General features: G+C 44.8%; 1 protein-coding gene and 1 long non-coding RNA gene across 5 annotated transcripts in view; one reads left to right on the top strand and one right to left on the bottom strand.

Annotated features, from left to right (window-relative positions):
• Nucleotides 1–23,090, bottom strand: part of PGCKA1 (PDCD10 and GCKIII kinases associated 1) — a 79,648-nt gene that overhangs the window by 55,367 nt on the left and 1,191 nt on the right. The gene's annotated exons all lie outside the window — the stretch shown is intronic.
• On the top strand, nucleotides 808–2,452 carry LOC141372447 (uncharacterized). The gene is made up of 2 exons (XR_012377700.1): nucleotides 808–871; nucleotides 2,217–2,452. It is a non-coding gene; the product is annotated as an uncharacterized lncRNA (long non-coding RNA).

Genomic DNA, 23,090 nt, shown 5'->3' with positions numbered 1-23,090 from the left:
TTGGGTGTAGCAAGCTGAAGTGGGAGAAGGAAAATATATTTTAGAAAGAAGATACACACCGTAAGTCATACAAAGGAACAGTAACTTGAATCCAATTTCTACAGAGAAATAAACCTGGTTCCTTTTCTCTTTTTCCCTGAAGCTCCTTTCTGGCAGAGCAGCATGACAAAGGCTGCCTGGATTTGGCACCTCCAGCCCTTTTGTGGCTTTCCCCTCTCAATAAACCTTTGACAAAGGTCGGGCGTTTGAAAGGCTGGGTTTTTCCTTGTTGGGTCTAAGTGTTTGTTGCTCAGCAAAGTGATTCAGTGTCTCTGAGGGTCAATAAATAAGTGGTTTCACTGAAGCTTTTTGGAATCTATTTCCCTATGGGCTGCTTGGTGGCGTGCCTGGGATTGCGTTGGTTTTGTGTGAAACTAGTAAATAAACAATGTAACTACCAGGCTGCCCAGACCCACGACTCCTGCCACCTGCAGAGTCAAGGCAGGCGAGGAGAGAGCAGGGATAGAGTATCTTCACCTCAAACCAGGAGTTAGAGCCTTTGAACTTCAAGTGAGACTGACAAAATGCCAAGGCACTAACGTGGCCGAAGCCAGATTTGAACTAGGGAGATCTTAGGAGGACTGGCACAGCTGGGATAGGACTAGCAAGAATCTATGAACTAGGTAAATACCTACTAGGAACAAAACAGGAAGCCAGCCTTGAACAAAGACACATCAGTCTCTTTATGGACTTTATTCTGAGCTACGGCTAGCGGCCACATTCAAACCTGATCCATGAACAGATGCCCATTAGAACTGGCTGCGTATGGGGGAACGTACCAGAATCGGACTAGCCAGAGCAGCCCCATGGCGGACAACTTCAGGGAGATCTGGTCTGTTCATTTTTTTTTTTTTAAGATTTTATTTATTTATTTGTCAGAGAGAGAGAGAGAGAGAGCGCACAAACAGGGGGAGCAGCAGAGGGAGAAGCAGGCTCCCTACTGAGCTGTGAGCCTGATGTGGGGCTTGGTCCCAGGACCCTGGGATCATGACCTGAGCAAAAGGCAGATGCTTAACTGACTGAGACACCCAGGCGCCCCTCTTTTTTTTTTTTTTTCCCATGGACCCTCTAGTGCTGTCATCAAGGAGAGAACGGTGGTTTTTGTAAAGACAGGCCAAACCACCTATTCTTGTCAAGTATTCTATTCTTGACTGACATGTAAACCAAGCATTTTCTGCCTGTCTTGTTGGAATAACGAGGGATGCATTTCAGAAAAAACTCAGTGATATCCAGGTTCCAGAAAGCAGCAGACAGACTTTGAGACTTAAGAGGGCTGAGGGGAAAAAGGAATTTTGGCTCCTTCCCTAACAAAAATTGTCTATAATCAGCAAATAAGCAGGCAGTTTTCATTGGTTTGTGATTCATTTGGGACTTAATTCCAATAAAGATGATGTGATGACATTTAAAAGGGTGGATGAAACTAGGTACACAGGAAAACCGAAGGTGACTTTGGTGGAGAATACAGAATATAAAATAGAATACAAGGTAATAAAATATTCACTTCTTGGCTGGATTTTGAGTTGCTGATCCAATACATCTGCGCTATACCAGTGTGATGGTAGGAAATAAGGGACTTACTTTTACAGTCACAAAGTGTCCTGGTTTTGTTTTGTTTTTTATTTTTATTTTTTAAAGATTTTATTTATTTATTTGACAGAGAGACACTGCGAGAGAGGGAACACAAGCAGGGGGAGGGGGAGAGGGAGAAGCAGGCTTCCCACAGAGCAGGGAGCTTGGTGCGGGGCTTGATCCCAGGACCCTGGGATCATGACCTGAGCCACCCAGGTGCCCCTGTTTTGTGTTTTTTAAAAGAATCATCTATTGGCATCATCATCTCAACCATTCTCCCAGAAGAAACAGAAAAATTGAATGACCTGCTTTCTGAGCAGAGGAGCATTTAACAGACTGCCTGCCCCCACCCTGCACCCCGCATATAGGAGGCCAGCCCTCACGGATGCCCCACTATGGGCTTCAGGCACAGTGTGGTGGAGCAGATCGCTGTTCACCTGTCCTTGGGTGCTCTGCGCCCTCAAGGTGAAATGCTGGTCTCACCCCGTTAGAAGACAAATCCAGAAACCTCCACTAACATCTCCGTCTTCGGGATCCAGTATGGGGCTGATCAGAGGAATACCGAATGTTGCATTTTTCTTACTTTTTGTTGTTGTTGCTTTTTATAGGATTACTAATAAGCCTGAGTAAGAAAAATCCTGCCACTGTGTGTACTGGGGAGAGTGCTGATGATGGAAACATTTCAGGATGACTCTTCGTGGCACAGGGACACCAGATTTCGGATGTGGTGTAGGCTGTGGAGGCTCAATGGTGGTGCTAGCTCTAGAAGAGAACTTCGTGCCTCTGGGGCTGTTATGGGCTCAATTCTCTCCCCACCCCCACCCCCCACCAATTCATACATTAACGCTACAACCCTCAGTACCTCTGAAGGTCACTGCAGACTGCATTCAGAAGGAAGACCTTTAAAGAGGTAATTAGGGTAAAATGAGACGCATCGGGTGGGACCTCAGCCAATCTGACTGGTGTCCTTATTAGAAGAGAAGAGGGCACACAGATAGCATGCAGACACCGAGGGATGAGCGGGTGCAGAGGCCGCGGGAGTGTGCCTGCCTGCAAGCCAAGGAGAGAGGCCTCGGAGAAGAAAAGCTGCCGTCACCTTCATCTCAGACTTCCGGCCTCCAGAACTGTCAGAAAATAAATCTCTGTTGCTTAAGCCACCCAGTCTGTGGTGTTTTGTTAGGGCAGCCCGAGCAGTCTAATACAGGGGTTTCAAAGAAAAAAAAAAAAACCCAAAAAACAAAACAAAAAACAATGCAAAGAATATTTGGAATTGTTCAAAGTAAAAGCCCACGTAGGCTAACTCAGTTGTGTGAACTGTGTTCCCAGGAAGTTCAGTAACTGTCAGCAGAAAAAGAGCCGGGGGATTCCGGGCTCAGATGAATGTGGTGGGACCTGCTGGCTTAGTTAGCCAGGTTTCTTTGCTGCAGGACTTCTCAGAGTCTTTAATGGGCTGATTCACACATGAGCACGATTCCTACGATTTGTGTGTCATCCTTGACACCTGTCTTTCCCTCGCATTTTATTTCCATCTATCACCAATTCCTGATGACTGTATCTTTGAAATACTTGAACTCGTTCACGTCTCTCTACTGAACTGCCGCTGAGACCCAGACCAAACTTCCCATGTCTCTCGCTTAGTCTGCCACAAAACCTTTCTGATGGGTCTGCCCACACCGGAGGGTGCTCTCTAACCTGTGCGGCACAAATACCACCGGAACAGTCTTCGCCAAGCAGTGGGTGGGTCATGCCAGCTCCCTGATTGTTTTAAAGACATTTTAGTAGCTTCCCATCGCTCCTAAGACGAGAAGACAAAATTCCTACTTCTATCTTCAAGCTGATCTTGAACCATCTCCCGTCCTGGGGCCCATCTTTACAGGTCTTCTTTTAGACTCACGTTATTATTTCGCTTCTGCCCACTAAAGGGCTTTTGATCCTGCTGTAGTTTCTTTCTGGTTAACTCCCTTCGTCTTCCCTGAGGAGCTTCTTTCACTTCCCTTCCTTATTGGGTCAAATCCTCCACTGTTGATTCACATTGCACTCATTACTACTGAAAGTTTACATTTATTGATTATCTGGTTAATACCTGAATCTCCCTCCTCTAGACTACAAACTCTGAGTTTGTAGAACATCTTTTGTGAAATAGCCAGTTAATTTACTGAAGGTTTCAGAAGGACACATCTGAAACTCAATGGGAAGAACATTTATGAAGAAAGAAAAGTGAGCAGGGCTAGAGAGAAAGGTTTGGGGTCCTCAGAAACATGCAGTTGGGGTACCTGGGTGGCTCAGTCAGTTAAGGGTCTGACTCTTGATTTTGGTTCAGGTCATAATCTCAGGGTTGTGGGATCAAGCCCCACGCTGAGTGTGGAGTCTGCTTGAGATGCTCTTTCTCCCTCTCCCTCTGCACACCACCCCCCTTCATGCGTGCACTCTCTAAATAAATAAAATCTTAAAAAAAAAAAAGAAACATGCATTTATTTGCTGAAATTTAGCATCCTTTGAAATAAACCACCCAGGATACGATATTGGGCTAAGTTCTGGAGATACACATGGGTGTGTAACTTTTTTTTTTAAATAACATAAGATCTGTATTTAGAACATACACATATCATCTAATTAACCAAACTCTTGCATTCAATAAGATGAAGAACTCAAAAAAAAAAAAATGGGCAAGATCTCGATCGGACTCTTCCCAACTGATGTAGATTGGCCATGAACAGAACTATCCATCCCAGAGACACTGGTGCCAAGGAGGGACAGAACGCACGCTTCAGCCTACAAAAGGCCTTTGAAAGTGGGGCCAAGAGTCCAACAGGAGGAGCGTGTTGTAACTACTCCTGGTGGAAAAGACAAGAGGCCAAAAGATCCTTTGGTTTCCTAGACCTCAACCATGGAGTTTCTCACATCTGACGGGTGTGGCCAGCAGGGAAGCCTCACGATACCGAAAATGGGTGGACACTCACTGGGAGTGTAGCTTTTTGTTTTTAAAGTTTGATTCCCAAGTGTTTCCAATCTGCAGAAACCGTGGAAGACTGGGACAATGAACACCCACCTCCGCTTTAAGCGACGTGCCTCATGTTTTGATTTTGCTCCGAAGAAGCCGCTCTTTCCTGCTTTACTGTGGACAGGTAAGGGGCGATTCTGATTGCCCCTTCAGAAAGACAGGAAGGACCTCGAAATTCGCTCCCCAGCGCCCACACTGCGGGAAGGCCACCCATGCCTCCTGGCAAATAATTCATCAAGAAACGTTTAGGGCTTGACCTTACATAAAGTGCTGTGGGAGATAAGAAGACATTTACGGGACATAACTTTAAGAAAAAATTTACAACCATATGAGAAAATAAAACACTTTCATGTGAAAGAATAACCAGCAATAAAAATAATGGATAAGCCTTGATGGAGAGAGATGCAGAAAGTTGCTGAAGGAGTTAAGAGAAGATTGTTTCTAGTTAAGTTTCTTCATGGAAATGGATTCCCTATGGAAAGCAGCATACCTTACCATCAAGGAAAGTTCATTTCCATTGTACCAACCAAGGAAAGTTCACTTCCTTGTGCTAAAAGGCCAACTCAGGATAGTAATTTTATAAGGCAAATTACAAATAAGTATTTCTTCTGTGAACAAACAGAAGTATAAGAGGGCTCATTCCTTATCTGAACAATATTTACAATTATTCTAGCTCCTGACTGGAAGGACAATTCAAAGCTTGGGGAAGTTATTTGTTCCCTTACTGGCTAACCTTAGTTTGGTGGACTTAAGCCAAATAATCCTTTTTTTTTTTTGCCTTGACAAAGAATGGGCTACTATATTCACCTGATGTATTAGATCAGTCCCACACTAAGAGCCTGCTCTGCGAAGGGTGTGATTCTCAGTGTCTCCCAGGCCTGGAGATCTGGGCAGCATTTCCCTTAGAGCCCATTATTTGCAGAGGTCTGCATTTAGGGCTTCGAGAGAAGACCCGTGTCGGGCACCATGCTTAGCGTGGAGTCTGCTTGAGACTGCTCCATGCTCAGCACAGAGCTCTGTGTGGGGCTTGATCTCACAACTCCTGAGAGCATGACCTGAGCTGAAACCAAGAGTCAGATGCTCAACTGAGTGAGCGACCAAGAAAGGCACCTCTATGTTTAAACTTTTAAGGAAATGCCAGACTGTTTTCCAAAGTGGATGCATCATTTCACGTTCCCACCAACAATGTATGAAGGTTCCAATTTCTCTATATCCTTGCAAACACTTGTTATTGCCCATCTTTTTGATGGTAGCCATTCTCACGAGTGGCTGCTATAAAGTGGTACACTTCATTATTTTTTAACATACGTCTTTAAGAATTGTTTTCTGATTACAGAAGTCATACGAATTAACAAGCACAATTTCTTCATGCGCATGCACTGATTTGATTCCCAGCTTCTAGGCCAACAATAGCACCATCTATGTGTTGGCACAATTATTTCCCCCAGTTTTACAGAGACGGAGGCTCAGGGATGCTGAGAAGCTCTAAACCTGGGACTTGAACCCAGGTGTGTCTAAAAGCTTCTGCTTTCCATAACCAGTGTTATCCTGTTGTATTGGCTACTTTGTGCATATATAAATACATGAAGATCAAATGGGATAAGGAAGTGAACTTTATGAATTTATAGCATCTAGTAAGGAAGAGTAAGATGTTGAAGGGACACGGCTTTTGGATTATAGAAACAGGCAACATGTTATCTGTTGAGAGATTAAGGAATAGAGCGTGATTTCTGTGGCCACAGAGAAATTTAAAGAAGACCTGGGATTAAGGACTCTCACATCAGTTTGGAGAAACTAGTGTCTTCATCACCCCATCTGGAGAATGAGAACATTAATCGTCCTAGGGTTATGGTCATAAGTAGCATCAAAGTATGTGCTAAACGTGTTCACCTTTTGGTTTGTGCACTTGAGAGAATGAGGCCAGTTTCTCCTGAATTACTCTAGTATCCAAATGCAGCAGGATACCTTATTTTGGTTTTGTGGTTCTTTTCCACCTCACATAAAACTGTTCCTTTCTTTTATTCTTTATAGTTGAGGAAAAATTATTCTGCTATAATTAAAATTATTTTGAGTTCTGGCCACAATCAGGAGGAGTTCTAGAAATTAAAATTCCCTGTGCTCTAGTTAAACATTATTAGGAAAAAGTTCCCGCTCACTAAAATCCCTTCTCTAGAAATCTATCCCGTGGTACTAGGCATGTGATTGTATCTTCATCTAGACTCTCAGTTTTCAAGTTTGCATCTGTGACTCAAATAGAAGATTTCAAGGGAACTGATCTTCTAAGTAACTACTTTGTAAACATTGTTAGAGGTGGCATATTTTCATTCCCCAACTTCGAGAATCTTAAAAGGAGCATGCTAGTGTGGGGTGGGACAGAGTTAATTCAGGAATGAGAGCTACAGACTAGAACGTGCATTATTTAAAAACTATGTGTATTTTGGGGGCGCCTGGGTGGCTCAGTTGTTAAGCGTCTGCCTTCGGCTCAGGTCATGGTCCCAGGGTTCTGGGATCGAGCCCCGCATTGGGCTCCCAGCTCCATGGGAAGGAAGCCTGCTTCTCCCTCTCCCACTCCCCCTGCTTGTGTTCCCTCTCTCGCTGTGTCTCTGTCAAATAAATAAAATCTTTAAAAAAAATAAAAAATAAAAATAAAAACTATGTGTATTTTGAAAAAAGGATCCTCATTGTCTAAATCTTGAGCTTGTACCTGGCAGCCTGAATTTGGAGGGTTTACCCTCCCAAGGGGTGAGGAGGTGGGGTGGGGACACAGAAGAGAGCACTTCCAGTTTTATCACTCTTAGAATTTTGTGCTAGGGTTCAAGTGCTCAGCGGAGGGAGGGAGCCTTGTTTCTATGGACTATATAAAGGAGAGGGAAGGAGGAAATGTTAGGAGGACGATTCCCCAATTTTTATTTCTTAAAAGGTGCTCTTGTGGCTCCACTTCCTCTAAACCCAATGTTTGGTGTCCATGTTGAGTGAAATGCATCCTTCTTGGTGAGGCAGTGGATGGAAAGGTCAGGAAGGATTTTTTCCTAAACCAGCAGAAGGTCGAGCAGGAAAGCGGGGAGAACGGATTCTGCTGACGTATCTTCAGTAAGTGACCGTACTGGTCTTTGAAATCATTAAGCTTTGGCATTTTATTCTGTCTAAAAAGGTCAAGTGAGCTCTTTTATAAGGAAATGAAAAAACATCTGCTAGATGATTATAAAGTAACTTCTGAGTGTCTAAGTGTCATTCGGCCTTCATAGGCACATCAGTAATGCCACTGCTTAACAGTCAGTCAGGGCCATCGAACCTGGTGTGGGGGCATCTGCTCTGAGGTGAGGCAGCTAACACGTAGGCAGGAGTATGCTGGCTAAGAGCGTGGGCTCTGCGGTCACACAGAACTTGACTTGAGTCCCAGCTCCGCCGCCTTGAACAACTTGCTTAACCTCCCTGAGCCACCCCTTTAAGTTAGATGATGTATACAAATCACTTCGAGTGCCGGGCACATATGAGGTGCTCAGTAAATGTTAGCTATTCATGCTGGCCTGACAAAGATTTTAACTACCACCAACACAATATGGGCCCTTGCCCTCCTTCCCACTCATCCTAAGGCATGTCTCATGTCATCTGTATTTTATTTGGCCCCTACTGTCAAGTAGCGTGCCCTGACCCAGAGTCCTTGCGCCTGATGGGAAGGAAAACTAGGTGACGTCATCCACTGAGGGTACCGGGAGGGAGGGCCAATCAATGGGGTTGGCGACGGGGCAGCGGTGAATGCAGTTCCAGATGGGTTGAGTTTGAAGGGGTCTGGGGATCCACAAGGGGATCTGCCCTGCAGGCACTTTTTATCAAGGGATCCGTAGCCGTGTGGGGAGAGTGGGGCCGGAGATAGGGCGTTTGGTGTCATGCGCATCCGAGCCCCGAGTGGCACACACATTCTGACGCTGCCAGAGGTTGGTCAGGGAACGAGAAGACGAAAAGGGCTGTGGGGCGAAGGAGGAGCCAAGGGGCACACCCATACTTGGGAATGGGGAAGTGGCAACTGGGGTGTTGGGGTATCTCCTAGGGCCCCAGATAACATGACATGGGGCTATCTGGGTTTTCTGATTAATATTTATTAAAATAACGTCCCAAAATGTAGCTTTCTCTCGAGTCGAGATAACTGCAAATCTTATATTCTATTTACAATTCTCTAAACTCTGCCAATCCTTTTAAGAGTGGTTTTCCAACGTGGTTAATTAAAGGAAAGGACAGTTACATGTTTTATTTGGAAATGTAATATATTTGATTTTTTTAAAGTATCTCAGTGACCAATAAACAAACCCTTCTGCAGTACTTAAGTCATTTTATAAAACTAATAAACTCATAAATAAGGTAAATCTTCAGGTGTCATAAACATTTCACTCCAATATAGAGCAAAGCAAAACTGGGGCGCCTGGGTGGCTCAGTCGGTTAAGCATCCAACTCTTGATTTCGGCCGGGTTGTGATCTTGGGGTCATGAGACTGAACCCCACACTGGGTTCTGCACTCAGCGGGGAGTCTGCTTGAGATTCTCTCCCTCTCCCTCTGCCCCCCCCCCCACACTGCACGCACTCTCTCTCTCTAAATAAAAATAAATCTTAAAAAAAAAAAAGCAAAACTATCTGGAAAGTTTCAACTTAAAAGAGCCCAAGTCTAAATCAATCAGCTAATGACACATTTTAAAGTGGAATCAAAAGACTTAACATGTTAATTAACAAATTCCCTTACACACTGTGAATACTGTACATGTTCAACATAGTGAATACAGGCTCTTCCACAAACTGGTCTAAAAATATAAATACTTTGGGTTTTATTTAGCTCATCATAATTTAATTCTAAACCTTCCCAGGGTTAAAACACCGTCTCGTAAGGACATAGTTTGCTTTAACGCGGGGTCCACACCTCACAGAGGGTTCGGTCTCCTCAGCTCTGTCCCCAGGATTCAGACTGCGAGTTAGCTAGTTCTCAAGTCCTCTGAGTCTCCCATCTCCAGCACAACCTGCCGCTGACCGGGATCGATGAATCTCGTCACCGTTTGAGAGGGCTCTGAACCCGCTGTCCACCCTTCCTCGCGACACAGTCATAACTCCTAGGTACGCACAGCACCTGTGACTGGGTTCCGCATCACCACGCCCCAGGGTCAGACCTGACAGTGGACGGCAGGCAAACAGGGACCAGTCATGGAAGGAGATGGAAAACCAGGAGTGAGAAGTAGAACTGTCTAACAGAAGTCAAAGAAAGGAGAGAATTTCAGAGAGGAAGGCGGCATCAATGTCAGTAGTTTAAAGTGCCACGGGGTAGTCTGTAAGGTAAGGGGATGAAATACAACTGTTAGTCTTTTTTTTAAGATTTTATTTATTTATTTGAGAGAGAGAGAGAGAGAGAGAGAGAGAACGCAAGCAGGGGAGGGGCAGAGGGAGAAGCTGACTCCCTGCTAAGCGTGGAGCCCAATGTGGGACTCAATCCTGGGATTCCAAGATTATGACCTGAACGGAAGGCAGATGCTTAATGGACTGAGCCACCCAGGCGCCCCACGACCATTAGTCTTAATGGTCATAAATTTAAGTTTAAATTTTGTCAGTGAAATTTTCACGTCACAGTGTGGGTAGAAAACAAATAACCATAAATAAAGAGTGAACTAAGAAGTGAGAAACTGGGAACTGCATTTAAAGGCAGAAATGAGTCAAGAATTCTTTAAAATTCCACTTAATATTTTAATAAGGGAAACTGGGGGTGGGGGTGGGTAGCCAAAAAGGAGAGGAATGAGGCTCAAAGGAAGAGATGTCTGTTCTGTGTTTTAATTAAAAAAAAGGGGGGGGTTGAGTGTGTTCACTGAAGACAGCGTTGACTCCTTTTTCAGGGGGAAGAAGGGGGTTCTAAGAGCTTGAAAATTTGGGACAGAGAGAGCATTACTACTTGATGAAGCAGTGTCCCAGGGGACTGAGGCTAAAAGCAAAGGAGTCCATGTGAAAAGGTTGACCTTGAACAGGAAAAGGAACACCTTATCCTCTGAGAATGGAGGGAATGAGGAAAGAATTGATAGCAAGGTAGATACGGTGCGGCGGGGGCGGGACAGGAAGCCGGGCAGCTCCGTGGAGCTGTCTGAACCTGGCCCCAGGGCCAGTCCGGCAGCAATGCACGCAGCACACAGTTTCTGGGAACAGACTAATTCTGGGCTGGGATGCTGACAGCGAGCTTCCAGGTAAGGGAGCAGTTCATATTAATCACAGATCAGAGAAGAAATCCTCGAGGTTTCCGTTCAACGTTGGTCCTGGGTTCAGCAAAATGAGACCAGAGGTTAAGATGTGCTCAAGAGTAGTTGCTAGCATCTCTTAAACTAGAAACTGGGTTTCTTGGCTTCCAGAATCATGCTCCCCTCTTAAAAAAAAAAAAAAAAAAAAAAAAAAAAGCTAACCAATTTCTTCTCCACCCCCCTCCCTGGCTAACCTGTCTTCTTTCTTCCTGTTTCAGTGTGTCACTTTCTCTGAAAAGCCTTCCCTGACCTCTCTCCCCTCCTGTCTAAATCAGATTCCACAAAGGCTCTTATCTACCCGTTTTATCCTTCCTTTGTTGCACCATAGGCTGAAATTCTAGTTTTATTTATGTGACTTGTTTCATGTTCCTCTTTCCCAGTAGATATTATAAGCCACATGAGGATAGGGACTCTTATTTGTTCACTTCTGTATCCTGGTCAGCACACAGATCAATGCCTGCCATGCAGTTAGTGCTCAATAAATATGACAAATGAAGGGCGCCTGGGTGGCTTAGCCGGTTAAGCATCCATTGCTGGATCTCAGCTCAGGTCTTGATCTCAGGGTCGACAGTTCAAATCCTGCACTGGGCTCTGTGCTAGGCATGGAGCCTACTTAAAAAAAAAAAAAAATTATGAATGGATTTATATTCCAAGTGTATGGTGTGGGAGCATGGGATTCAAGAAATTTGTTTGCCTGTTAAAGGTAACAATTGTGAAAAATGCACAATGGTGGGATTCCCCGGCAGGTTGACTTACACTTTCTCTGTAGGTCTGGCATCTGGGAAATGCTCGATACATATTTGATGAGCGATTAAGAATTTTTGCACTATTGGAATTTTAATTCCCTTAAGAAAACAAACATAGCTGCCTCCAAGTCACTCAAAGTAATTTAAAGATATTACCTATACATAAAAAAAAAACTTATTTAAAAATAAACAAATTAAAAATTTCCAAAAATGTTATTCGGACTAAATATTAGAGTTCATCATCGGTACTCTGTTAATAATTATAGTGAAAATACTGATCATATAACTAAGGTAGCTTTTGGGATAATATATAACTAGAAAGCCCAATGTTTTATTTCTGAAGTTTCACACTTTTTAAGTGTCTCAGAAACATCTTCTTAGATCCAGCCTTGATACTTAATGAAATTACCAATTTTTAGTATAGAAATTCATGGACTTGCAAACATTTAAAAAGAGAAAGCATCACCAATGAATTCTCTGCCACCTTTCTCAGAGAAGGAAATTTGTGAACACATGCATGAAGGTTAGGACCATACAGTAGGCAAATATTTTTCCATGTCCCACCCAAAGCAAACAAATGAAAATTGAAACTTCAAAGACAATTATAAAATATCTCCAAATTTAAAGATACAGCATCCTTTTCTAGATTCACAAGAGGAGGAAAAACAACTGATTTGGAAGAACTTAAAACTAAGTTTTATATGAACGTGTGTGTGTGTGTGTGGTGGGGGGTGAGTGCATACAGTCTAAAAAAAAATCAAACAGATGGTAATTAAAAAAATGGAAATGTTTAAGATATGGAAAAGGCTGAGTTGAAATAAATTAATAAAACACTGTAAACAAGCTCACCAAATTTTTTTTAATGGGAGAATAGTTTCCGAAAGACAGTGGCCCATTTAGGTGATGAACACCAGATGCCAACTGCAGTTCATTATAGACAAAAGTATTCTGATTAGCTTCAGGGGAGAAGGAGAAAAGAATCGGGCACCAAAGGTGGGAAAGCCAAACACAGCCCTCCACGGGCTGCTGGCATGTGGCTCCCCAACGGTCCCCAGCTAACTCCTGGTCTAAGGACAAAGTCGTTTTCTCTCCACCCTTTGGTCAGTGACTCCCGATCCAGAATCATCTAGTTCACTGGGCCACCACCATGCACAGTGGAAGATCTGAACCCACAGTCAGGCCAGGGCCAGCTGTGTTTCCGTAAGGTCAGAGTCCCTGAAACCCACTCTTCAGAGGAGCAAGCGCTCAGAAGACCGCTATGGGAAGTCACCAACATGATCAACTCATTAAAGGAATCCTTGACTAGGGATGCCTTTGCCTTTGGAAGGTCCAGAATACGGGGGTATTGTTGCAGGGGAGAAGGGTACTTGCTGACCCTCCCCAAATCCAAAGTCTATGTTCCCAGCATAACCAAGGAGGCAATGTGGCTGAGTGTCCCTAACTTATCCTTACTCAGTGTGGCATGAGAGAGAGGGGGGAGTGGAGGTAGGGAGACTGAGGGTGCCTTTCTCCTTGAATTTTAATCCTGCCTCTCGGATCTGAAGTCTAAAGTCTATCTGTTGCTTTAGTGAGTGTTCTACAGAGCGCTGAGAGCACACAATGCGGGACACAGTCTGAGCACATCAGTCAGTGGCAGACAAAGATTTATTTACTCGACAGTCCAATAGAAGCCAAGTTGTTCATAGATACAGTGTGTGCTAGAGAAGACTTAGCTGCTGTAGCAGAAAGAATCTTAGGCCAAGAGTTAGCATATTCCTGGATTCCGGTCTTGGCTCTGTTACTAATTTAGGGTCATGTGATTTTGGCCAAGCCCCTAACCTCTCTGGGCCTCAGCAGCCTCGGAGGTGAAACGGAGATAGTGAACCAAATGACGGCTAAGGCCCCTTTTGGATCTAACACTCTGGAATGAATGTGGCCTGTGTGTTCAGAAGAGGGAGTAATCATTCTGGGATAGAACGATCAAGAGTTTTTACAATAGAAGTAGGGTAGTTTGTTCATTTTCTGCAAAGTCTGATTTCTCTGTTGCAAAAACCCCAGGGTACAGAAATGTCAAGTGTAGATGGCCAATGTCCCTAGCAATCTCTGGTTCACAGACAAATAAATCCTGGTAACTGTTTGGACTTTTTTTCTTCCAGATATTTTAATTATAAGTGCTACTTACAATCATTACTATTGCTAAGTGCTAATTAGAACCATTACTATCTGTATTAAAAGGGAACACTAAGTATATGTTTCTTCAACAAATTTTTATGAATTTAGAACTATATCCTGGGCGTCCTTCTACCATGTCATCACGTACATCTCATTATTTTCATTAGTGCAGGGTGTTGCGCTGTGTCTGTGAGTGGTACTTCATTTAAACAATGCCTATTGATTATAAAAATTCCTTGCATACCCATGTCCTAAAATTCAGTCTTGACACTGCCTGCCTCTCTTCCCATTCCCGCCATCACCAGGTCCGGGTGCTGTCACCCAGTATCTCAGGAAGCCAGCTGTGTCTTTCTCTCCCTCCAAGTACCTCCACTTCATTCCAGTGGAGGTCCAACCACAGGTCCTACAACCACAGCCCCTTCACGGGTCTTCTCTCTCCCCGGCTCTGCAGCCAGAGAAGCAAATCTTAGGACTTACACGTTGAAAACCTTTGATCGCTTCTCACTGTTCTTAAGGCCACTGACTTACAATGCTTGTCCGGTCTATAATTTGCTTTACGATCCAATGGCATAGACTCTGGGATGCATGAGTGGGGTTTTAGTCTGTATCCTAGGCTGTACATTAAGTTAGTTGCCCTGGTCAGGAATACACATGTCCCAGGTCCTTAGTAAGAATGCTGTCACAAGGGCTGCAGGCTTGAGGCAGTTTCTGCAGGTAGGTTAGCTTCTGTATCTCCAATCAACACAAAGGACTTTGTTAATTAGCATATGGATGTTAGAAGCTGTTTTTCCTTGGGGAAATCACTTTCATAGAAGATGTACAGACCAGTTGGAAACAGAGTCGAGGTGCCCCCATTCTTGCACCAACACAGTAGCTAGTAGATCCAGCCACCTGTACCCTCCCAGGGGGGCCCAGTACTTGTTTCTGCCAAATGCCTGACTCATGGCCAGCTCAAAGGAGTCTTGCTGCTTAAGTTACACTCTTAGGTTAGCTCAACCCTGCCTGTCAAAGAGGTCACCTTTGCCTCTAATGAACTTCCCACGAGATATAGCTGGAAAAACTAAATGAATGGAACCAGGGACTTCATCAAGCCTACACAACAGGCCGCATGACTGTTCTGATTCCTGCTTGTGGATCAGTGTTGGAAGGGGGCGCTGCATTGAGCCTGAGATCTGCTTGCAGACCGAGTGCGAGGCTGTGAGGAAGACGACCTTCACCCTCACTCAACTCTAGATAGTGGAGGTTTCGACATCCACCAAAAAACCCCTAGATAAATAGGAAGGGTCACATTGGTAGAGGTCAGATTATGTAAAGCTTGTGGACTACAAGGCCCTGCACCTCCTGCCTACCTCTCCTGGTACTCCTCGTGCTCACGACATTTCTAGGAACACTCCTCCCTCTGGATGTGTGCCCACACTGTTCCCTCTCGCACCCCTGTGGCTCCTCTGCCTACCGAGATCTCACTTGGATGCGCTTCCTCTGGCAGGCCCTTCCTGCCTCTCGGTCCAGGTCCCCGCTCCCATCCACCCCTGGTGGCGCCCAGGACCTCTCTCCCCGCCGTCCGTCCACCCAGGAACGCAGAGTGAGAGGTCTGTGTGGTTATCACACTGATAATTATGAGATTGTTTCCAGGTCTGTTCTGTTCACCTTTGTAGGCCCGCCAGCTAGCATGGCCTCTGCAGACATTTGCTCAACAGAAGAACAATCCACACAGCATTGGTAGAGGGGAAAAAAGCTTTTTATGGCACTAGGTTCACTAACTAAAGTGGGCCTCTATAGTGAAAAAACTTTACAATAAAGTTCTTAAAACAATCCAGTCAAACTCACAAAGTAAAGGATGCAGAATATATAAAATACATAAGGTGAGGCAATGGCCATCTCTTTTAAATAATATGAATGCCAACTTGGTTATTTTGAAAATCCTTTATGGAAATGAGGACCAGGAAAAAGTCATCATCTTCAAGTCTCATTTCTCCCAATTTTGCAGTTTTCTTTAGTCTTGCTTGGCACTTATGGAATGATCATTCCAGCATGTAACTAAGTTCTGCTTTCTCAAAGAACTCCACGTTTGTCTCCTCAAATGAAGTCCTTGGCACCCTCCCTACCTCCCACTAATACAAACATGGAATTGTGACTCCAACCGCCCCCCGCCCCCCGCAAGGTTCTTTCTATGCTTGAGGTACAGAGGGCATTTAAAACAGACCCTGGATAGACATTTAAGTAGATGACTTTATAATAAGGAAAGTTCCATATCTGGTTAGAAATTCAGGGCAAATCCCATGTGTCTGAAGTCTGAAGTCCGCTGTCACTCCGTGTGGCTTTTATCGATGGTAAAGACGGAGTGAGCTGTGGGGAGACGTGGGTCACCTGATCGCCTCCGCCAGCCCCATCCTTTCCTTCCGTCCCATACCCTACGGTGCTCCTCCGGTCCAAACCTCACATTTTACATCTGAGAAAACTGGAGGCCACAGGCTGAGACTCAGAGTTACTACACATCTACTAAGTGCGGATCAAATATGCATAAGATGCTGTCATCTGTGTTTGAGGGGATGATCCTGATGACTTCTGACTTACAGGCGCACGTACGTGTGCCTCACCTGGTCACACCTGCCATTAAGGGCCTGCAAAGTGCTAGGGTGGCAAATTCTTGAGTTTGTTTGTTTGTTTGCTTGTTCTGCTTTTTGTTCATCTAATTAACTCTTACAGGGTAACTGCCTGTCAAGGGTGCAATTTCAGTAATTTTACTTTCTCTAAAGATACTTCAGCTTTTTTTTTTTTTTTTTTTTTTTTTGTTTGAAAGTCACACTCCTTTTGCTCCATTAAATCTTTGAATTTAGGCAGGGTATTAAAAGACAACCTTCAAGCTTTCTCCACACTAGTGGGCTGTGACTTCTCTACCCCTTCCTTTGTTTTTAGGCTCACCTCCCCAGACGCACACCTTAGCCCTGTACTTCAGCACCAGGAAACGCTCGCCTTTTAGCTTTGACAAGAGAAAGCCTCACATCAGTAATGGAGGCGGAACTAACTTGAGGCGGGAGGATCAGGCCTCCGTCAGCCATCTTCTGAGGCTGGACCTCTGCCTGGGTTGCAGCGTCGCACTGCAACTGTTACTATGTCCACCTTCTAGGACATTTGGCCTCCTTCACCAAAACCAAATCCCAGTGAGGATCATAAAACCTGTCCTGTCAAGTTCAAAGGAGAATGCAGATAAATTGTACTTTGTAAACTACATCTTGACTGTCTAGCCAATTAACTCTTGTTTTATGATTCTTTGTAGAAATGACTGCAGCAATAAACGCATCCTGGGACACGCTAGACAGCCAGCAAATCAGGATTCAAACCCAGGTCATCTTGACTTTAAAACGTGAGCTCTCCCAACTTCCCCAGGGTGCCCCCCCCAGAGGCTGGGAAACACAACAGGGAAAGGAATTGCTCTCAAGTCTTTTAGTCAAAGAGTACAGGGCTTGGCGGGTGGGGGTGGGGGGAGGGCCCAGGGTCCCGCCCTCGTTTTGCCTCTGACTTGCAGGGTATCCCAGAAAGAGTCTGATTTCTCTTCCCAGGCCTCAGTTTTCTTAACCCTAAAACAGGGTTTGGATCAGTGAAGGCCCTTTCCAGGTCATGCTTCTGTAGCCTACAGACATTTTCAGAGCCTTAGCTTAGTTGCTTAAGAAAAGAGGCTTAAAAATTTACTTGGAAAAAAGAAAGATCTTTTTATCACTCAAAGGATCAAAGGAAAAGGTCGCAAAATTGCGTCATTTGAAATATAAAGTGGGATTTGTTGCCGCTGGAACCCACGGAGGGATTCAACCTGAGAGGGAAAACAGATAAAGGAGGAAATGTTTTTATGAGGCATTTTTAAGTTTCCATGAAGTAATTACTTCAAAATCCCCAATTTAAACTCTCAAGCATCTGAGTTTGGCACAGTGTCTATGAGACGAAAAGAAAAGAAAAGAAAAGGAAAGAAAAGAAAACCCCAAAGCAAAAATCAATCAGTTTGATAATTTCCTCCAAAGACCAAATAGAAAACCTGCAGAGTACTTCGCGGGTTAGTCAGAAGACTGGGCTTGGTGTCAGCAGACCTGAGTTCAAGTCTTGGCTGAGTGACATCCCGACCTCTCACTGTCCTTAACTTACGAAAGGGGCATAACAATCCTGTCTCTACAGATGTCACGGGGAAGATCTAATAAACTGAAGAACTATATGAAGAACTGTTTCATTATAACTCATTGCCTGCCAAAAAAAAAAAAAATTCTTTCACCATATACAGGGAATGACAAGGGATACAGATTTGGAACTTTGTTTGAACTGCTTCTTAGCAAAAGTTGAAAAACTGCTACAACTCAAGGGAGTGGGAGAAGCTGCCTGAAAGCAGACAAACAGAAAACCAAAACTACCATACCACCAAAAAGGATCTTCTTTTTCAGGGGTAAAGAAAGCAGAGGTAACATCCCAGCCTTAAAGTGTGGGAAATGCAGTTCAGAACTTGGCAGTCCAGAACCATCTCTTCACTTCCTTTATTTTTTCCCTTTCCTCAGAATCCAAGTTGGCATCTAGTCTTGGGGGATGTGCTTTGCTTCTCAGACTTCACTGTACTTATGAATCGTACGGGGATCTTGTTAAAATGCAGATTCTGATTCAACAGATCTGAGGTAGCATCAAGACTGCATTTCTAACCAGCTCCCAGGTGACTGCCAGGCTGCTGGTCTACGGACACCACTTGGAGTAGCAAAGCTCTTGGCTTTCTGGGGAAAAAATGGTGGAGGATTGTTTTTGGAGACATGTGGATCTGGGCCTGAATGCCATCTCATCAGCACTTAACTGTGTGACCTTGGGCAAATAACTTCACCTGTATGGTGGGACTAATACCTATTTTATATAATAGGAGGATCCTTTGAGATATTAATAAATAGATAACGATTCTTTTCAAATTAGTCTTTCCCTTGGCTCCCCTAAGCTCATTATCTTGTCCCCTATTACTCTTGATTGATCCAGTTGGCTTATTTTTCTTTACTCTGAATCTTATTGTTTAAATACCTTATGTGCACATGCACACACACCATACCTTCTTTGAGGGCACAATCGTCTGATTTTATTTCTTTTAGCACATAAATCAAGCAAAAGTACTCTTAAATTTTGTTTGTACAAAACCCTGAGTTGTAGGATAATAGCATGCTTCCCATCCTTCCCTGTCCCTGTAGGGTCATGCAGGGGCAGAGGGGCAGAACTGCACCGTGGTTACAAACATGGGCTGTGGGTTGGGTCTGAGGACTAAAGCTGGTTCCATCTCTTGCCAGCTGCATTTCCTGCCTAACTCAGACTGACATGTCTGGGTTGCAGTTTCTTCGCCTGTAAAATAGGATTTCTGGCTGCACCTCAAGCGTTGTTGGGAAAATTCAGTCAGTTGAGTTATGCAAAGTGCTTAGCCAATGTGGTAGAATGCAAAAATGACTGCGATCCCCCACCGCTCCCTGAATCCCTCCTGTTCTCTCAGGTGAGTCTGCCAGTTCCTCCCGCCAAATGGTGGAGTCTACTTCTCCACCCTCTGAATCTGGGCTGGCCTCTTCACTGGCTTTTAGAGGAGGCTGGAGGAGAAGCAACTCTCGTCCCTTTCAGCCTAGGCCTCATGGAGTGCTGCTTCCACGCTCCCCCTACAGCCATGGGCCGACGCGTGAACAAGCCCAGGCAGCCCGGGACTTAGCTGACGGTCAGCCGACACTCAGGGGGCAGGGCTACCTTGTGACCACAGATGCATGAGGGAGTCTGACAAGACCGGTGCAGTCGCCAGGCCCCAACTGCTGACCCACAGGGTCATAAACTAAATCAATAGTGGTGATTTTCAGCCACTACATTTTGGACTGGTTTGTTACACAGCAATAGATAATCGATACGCGATGTAAGTAATTTCTCCACAAATACTGGCTGTTATAACATTTTGGGGAAAAGGTACTTAACGAAAGATCAACTTCCCACACCAATAAAATCCGTCCTTTCGGCCAGGTGTAGTAGGAAGGTGACTGCGCTGGGAATTGGGATTCTTGGATTGTGGCCCCAGCAGCTTCTGTGTTAGGCGACTGTATGACCTTAGACACCTCATTTAGCCTCCCCGAGCCTCAGTTTTCTCTAAATTAAGCTGCTCAGAACCAGTGATTTTTAAAGTTCTTTTCTGGGTCTAAGAAGGATTGAGGGTGCACTTTTCCAGAATGCGACACTTATTTCCTTGTTAACAGATAGTTCCGAACCCAATTTTTCCTGTCTTGTCGACTCAGAATGTCATCGCAGGCAACCTTCGCTCTATTGGTTTTGCTGTTTAGCAAAACCAGTTGTGACTACATCCCACGCTTATCCTAATGGCTTTATGCAGAATCTGGGAGGTGAGCTTCCCTGCCATGGACCACGAGCCCACATAGCCAAGCTCATTAGGAGTCCAAAGAGAAATAATTACATGTATGTACCTTCTGGTGACGGTCTAAGTATGTGGCTTTTTTTTTTTTTAAGATTTTATTTATTTATTTGACAGAGGGAGACACAGGGAAAGAGGGAACACAAGCAGGGGGAGTGGGAGAGGGAGGAGCAGGCTTCGGGCTGAGCAGGGAGCCCGATGTGGGGCTCGATCCCAGGACCCTGGGATCATGACCTGAGCCGAAGGCAGACGCTTAACCGACTGAGCCACCCAGGCGCCCAAAGTATGTGGCTCTTAACAACTCTTTACGGGTGCGGGTAGACTTTTATTCATTTCTAGGTTGCCATAGTCTGGAGAACTGAGGTTGCTGGTCGTCTGACCACCAAAGAAGAGGGATAATGCTTCACAGCCGTGACATGCAGACCCAATCTTTATCACACAGAAATGACCCAAGGTATGCACTCAATTACCAAATGGAAGGAAAACGACTTAACACCAAAATCAAAAGAAATGTCCAAACTCTAGGGTGTAGAGATGGACTCTGGGACTCAGAAACAAGTGAATCACAAATGCATCCAAACACATGTTGTATGACAGAGCTCTGCCTGGGGCAGTGACGGAGGTCACTGTCCCACTGTCCCAGGCCCTCGGTGCCTCCTGCGTTCTGCTGGGGGGGCGCTTGGACACTGCATTTCTGCACACTGCGACACAATCAAGGGTGCTATTCCTAGAAGGAGTTAAGCTAAATCAGAGGATGTGTATACAAAATGAGGGCAACCGTTTATCCTAACTTTGCCTTCCGATGTACACATTTAAGTCTGCTCGAAGCAGCACTGCGTTGCTGAAAGTGCGAACTATACTTGGCTCATTCTTTATCAACACCTTTCTCCGTGAGAGAAACAAAGGGCGTAGAAGGGGAAGCACGTGGCTCACAGCTACCTGCCTGCAACAGATGTATTTTGAAATGACATGGAAATCAACTGCAGAGACCTGAGTCACCCAGTATTTTCTTGGCTTGAGGTCCCCAATACCTTTGTCCCGCTAAGTATCTTTAGAATCAATTCACTTCTCACTCCCCTCTCGTGTGGATTTTTACAGCAGCTGCCTGGCTGGGATCTTTCCCATTTCAGGCTTCTCGTTGCAGCCGGAGAGAACTTTCTAAGAAACAGAGCTGCTCTGCTTAAAATCCTCCACTGGCTTATCTGAAGACTGTTAAGTTCCCTGAAGGCAAGGACGGTGTCCCCGGCACCTGGCTGAGTGTGCATCTGATTATCTCTGGGCTTACAAACCTGCTGTCTCCAAGGTCAGGGAGGGGTTTCACTTCATTTTACAGAGCCACTCGACCGCTGAATAGAAGGGAATTCACTGCTCGGGGTAAAGTTTGAGACATACTCCTTTTTAACATTCACTGCAGCTCAGGAGCATCTTTTCCAAGATGCTTGATGACACTGAGCTAGTATTTTGACTTATTTTAAGTATCTGCTTCAGGACATATATTCATCTGATGGCTATGTTAAGTCTTAGGATAGGGTCTTTTTTTTTTTTTAAAGATTTTATTTATTTGAGAGAGAGAATGCACACGAGCAGGGTAGAGGGGCAGAGGGAGAAGCAGACTCCCCGCTGAGCAGTGAGCCCAACGCGGGGCTTGATCCCAGGACCCTGAGATCATGACCTGAGCCGAAGGCAGACGCTTGGCTGACTGAGCCACCCAGGGGCCCCAGGAGAGGGTCATTTTGATGATATATGGTCCTTCTGAAGATTCCAAACTCTATGGGACCAGGATATTCTCAGGTGAAAAGGGTGTGAGTAGATAACAGATTTCACTTTCATGTTATTCTCTTAAAACAGCATTCAGGTGGTAACCACACTAAGAAAGGCTACAAATGGGTGACCCATCTGACCTGCAGATGGGTGAAGGCTCACGTCTATCCTCCCCTAGGATGAGGCTACTGACTCTTCTTTTTTAGATATCTAGAAAGTCTACCTGCAACCAGATAATCAATCTAATGACCAAAAAAAAAAAAAAAAAAAAAAAAAAAAAAGGCAGAAGCTAGGTACTATTTAACCAAAGGGCCCAAGATTCAGGGTTACTGGGAACATTGTGAAACTAAGGGAATTTGCAAGTCCGGGTAGAGGAAACCCAGCTACTGGGAGACTGGTATTCAATTATTTGGAAACTGGAGTCCCTTCCAAGAAGCTCAGTAAATGGGCTTTTGAGGCCCCAAAGGCAGGGCAGTTGCAGGAGGAAGGCAGACAAGTACCTGCTCGGCCCCTGGGCTGAGACTCAATTCTGGCCAGAACTTGGCTAGGTTGTGTTTCCAGGCTGAGAGAGACATGAGGTGGGGAGTCAGGGAGAATCATTCCATTTTTAGGCTACTGAACATACTTAGGTGACATGCAAGTTTCTGTCTGGTTTTGAATCCAGATTTGCAACAGCTCTTAGAACATAGCAAAGACAGGCCACGTTTCTGGGGCCAGATGCCACGAGAAAGGCACTTATCACATACTTGCTGAACAGAAAGAGCAGGACCAGGAGGAACAGTGAGTGAGCAAAGAATAAACCCAAGCCCACCTTCCTGGATTCATGTCTGCTCCATTCTTGTTCTGGGTTCAAGGCAGCTTCCCGTAACTGACTCTTCACACGTTAGGGAAGTACAAAGAACCCCAGAGTCCTACTTAGCCTTAAGAGCTTCAAAGTACTGTCTCAAAGACCTGCCTCACGACTGCTGAGGTGTTCTATAGATACTGGTGTTTAGCATCAGAACCTCTAACATCTGTCTCCTTAAAATATTAACTGGAGGATTAGATGTGGAAATAAGTGGAATATTTTTGTGGGAATAAGCAGAATTTATTGTGTTTAAAAGCAGCGACCACTTTCTATTTCTTTCTGATTCAACTCTCAAAACATTTCTCATCGTTTCTACAGC

This window comes from Callorhinus ursinus, unplaced genomic scaffold, assembly GCF_003265705.2.
Source record: "Callorhinus ursinus isolate GAN/ISIS: 27379988/994484 unplaced genomic scaffold, GSC_fseal_2.0 scaffold4, whole genome shotgun sequence".
Lineage (NCBI taxonomy): Eukaryota > Metazoa > Chordata > Mammalia > Carnivora > Otariidae > Callorhinus > Callorhinus ursinus.
Note: the sequence above shows the minus strand (reverse complement) of the source record. Positions and strands in the feature narration are given on the sequence as shown.